Genomic DNA, 3,108 nt, shown 5'->3' with positions numbered 1-3,108 from the left:
TTTTATAGACTCCAGGGCTGGGGCCTAATATAACACATTTAGTTAATCACTTCCATTCTTAAAAGAGCATTTGTGGTTGTGATTATTTCTGTTTAGCTATTAGGTCTTCAAGTGTACTTCCTATGGATAAACCCAAAGTATTGTCCAACTTAATCTTTTTTAAACTGTGGATTACAATTATTATTGAATCGTGAATTTAATTTTGTGGGTTATATTCAGCATTGTTTTAAAAAATGAAATAGAATCAAATAGAATAGAAAATAGCAGTGTATTACTCCTAGTTAAGAGTAGTGTTTCAGGAAACTCATGTTGTATGTGTGTATAAATGCATATGTGCACAGACACAGTTATGTCACAACTTAAAATGTGTTTCTTACATTGGCTTCCAGTAAAAGAGAAAAAGAAAATGACCAATCTTCTGTTTTTAAGGATCACCTTTTATTTCTAATAGTCATCTTTTCTGGATAGAACTTTTAGAGGGCACCTTACTAACTACAAGGTGATGCTATTAAAAGGTAGGATACAGAGATTCTGCAAGGTAAAACTATTTATTTTATCACCATAGAGTCCAGGCAGAATACAATTCTATAAAGGGAACTCCTTCAGAAGCTGAAAGCTTTACTACCTTGAGCTGTGAACCTGATACACCTAATCCACCAAGGATAGCCAATCGGACCAAAAATTCACTCACTTTACAATGGAAGGTAAGAATATTCTGCAGAGTATTTCCAACTAGACATTTCTTCCCCCAGCCCCCATAATATTGTTTTAATTGTTTTCAAAGACCAAAAGAGCTTTAAGCTAACTAATTTGCTCTTGCTCTTTACAAACATGAAACAAATGCTATTTACTTATATCTTAAAGTAATGCTTTTACTGATTTGTCTTACTATATGTACATATAGCAAAAAAGACTGACTTATAATTCACAGTCCTCATTATGTTGCACTTGTGATGACATTGAGATTTCAACTGCGATTCTCAACCCATTGTTCCTTTTTGCAATATTTTGTGATGACACCTTTATGTCCTGGATTTTACCCTAAAATCAGATTTATAACTTAACTGGACTCATAATTTTAAAAATATGCTACCTAAAAGGAGGAATAAAGTTATTCTTAACAGAACATGTATTTTAATGTATAAATGATTAGGCCCAGCTACACCAGAAGATATAAGTAGACAAACACCATACATAGAATTGGTAATTCAGATGCCACAGACAGTGACGTGATTTTCTGAAATGGTGTATAGGTCTTGGTAAATTTCTGAGCAAATTAAGTACAATCTTTCCCCAATTACATAGTAGTTTCATTTTAGGAAAATGCAGGATCTGTTAAAACCATACGAAGTATACCTTGTAAAGTGGGATTAGGTTCTAGGTTCTGATAATTATAAAGAGATATTTCACCTACATGGATTTTCAGGAAAACCTTCAAAAGTACTAGAAGGGAACAATTCTTTGTGATACTGATTGTCCCACACTCTACAGGGCTGTCAGCACCCTTGACCTTAACCCCATGACCATCAGGCCTTCCTTGCCCTGCATTGTTGTGATCAGGTCAGAAATACCCCCTACAGGATTTCAAAACATCCCCTAGAAGGGAGTACCATCCCTGTTAACATTGATTTACAGTTATATAACTACTCATCTTGATTTAATTATCTTCTACCTCAAGAACAAAAATCAAGGCTATCTTTCCTTCTAAAAGCTTTTGCAAATGAGGGGCTTACTGCTTGCTTGGGAGCTTGTTTGTCCCGACCAGTTCTTCTGAGGATATTGGATGCTAAAGTACTATCAGCAAATGTAAATCAAACAAATGTTATATGTACACATTTTCATGTGTGATAAAGAGTATGACTCATTTTATTTCATGTCACTTACAGTAGCATTTTATTTATGAATGTGCCCAGACCCTTTCCTTTGGTAGGGCAGTTGAAGTAGCAGCCCAGTGCCCTTTATGTAAGTTGGAATTTCTAAAGGTATCTGTTCTTTGTTCTGAAGATAATTAAAATTCAATTTTGAAATTTTTGCCTTTAATAGTATCCCAACAGCTCTATATAAGATGTAGGCAATGCTACCTCTTCGGATTGCCCAGGCTTGGACCCTTCTAGAAATGGCCCTGTATACATACACAATAATCAGCAGGGTTGGAGAAAGATACATTGTCACTGTTATTGGGGCTAGTGTTATGTACCTAAGAGTTGTTGGGAGGATTAAACAGATAATATCTGTATAGCCCATGTCACAATGCCTGAAACATAGCAAGCACTGTAACTATTGTTATTATTTAATTTTAAAGATAAAGAAAACTCAGAGCAGTTTAGTAACTTGAATATCCAGCCTTTGACTCTGCTGTCTGACATAATCTAAAAGTTTTCCTAATGAGGTTAACATAGGAGGCAGCAGCTGAGAGAAATATTTTATCAACTGACATTGTTTAGAATTGCCAGTGTATGGTAATAATAAAAAGCTGACTGACACTGGGCTTCTACTCTCTTATTGCATTGGCAGTGAGAGACCTACTCTTGAAGCCCAGGAATACTGCTGGGTAGGAATGCTGGTTTTGTGGTCAGATAGACCAAATGTGGTTCTCCTCCACTCTTAATGACTAGTAATCTAGGATAGCTTTTTTGGGTTCTTTGAAGCCCCCATTTCCTCTTTTGTAAAGTTCAGGCAATGGTACGTCATAGAGGTGATGTGAGGACTAAATGAGATAAGGTAAAACACTTCACACATAGTAGTTTCCCCTCTAACTTGGAGAAAAGCCAGAGGATATGTCTCAGGTTGTTAAGGTAGACGGCAGCCTCACCAAAAAAAAAAAAAACTAGCAAAGTAAATGTGAGACCTCAGCAATAGACTAGAACAATCTGGAATCATAAGCTCTTGGGAAATATATTTCTATACCACACACTTTATGATGAGACTTGTGATCATCTCTCTTTGGATTCTCCTACAGCGTAAGAGTTGGAGTTTCCCAAGGATCCTTTCCCTACCTGCTTCTCATTACATTCACTTTACCCCGCTGCCACTACCAATCAGTGGGCTTTGCTATGGTTTACAAGCAAATTCTGACCATACTAACTAGTTAAAAATTACAATTTAAAA

The 3,108-nt window shown here is 36.0% G+C and overlaps 1 protein-coding gene across 1 annotated transcript in view; it reads left to right on the top strand.

Annotated features, from left to right (window-relative positions):
- FNDC3A (fibronectin type III domain containing 3A) overlaps positions 1 to 3,108 on the top strand; it is a 122,379-nt gene that overhangs the window by 73,742 nt on the left and 45,529 nt on the right. The window lies entirely within an intron of this gene.

Source organism: Propithecus coquereli, unplaced genomic scaffold (genome assembly GCF_000956105.1).
Source record: "Propithecus coquereli isolate 6110/MARCELLA unplaced genomic scaffold, Pcoq_1.0 Scaffold11, whole genome shotgun sequence".
In the NCBI taxonomy this organism is placed as follows: Eukaryota; Metazoa; Chordata; class Mammalia; order Primates; family Indriidae; genus Propithecus; species Propithecus coquereli.
The sequence above is the reverse complement of the archived record's forward strand: the minus strand, read 5'-3'. Positions and strand labels throughout refer to the sequence as shown.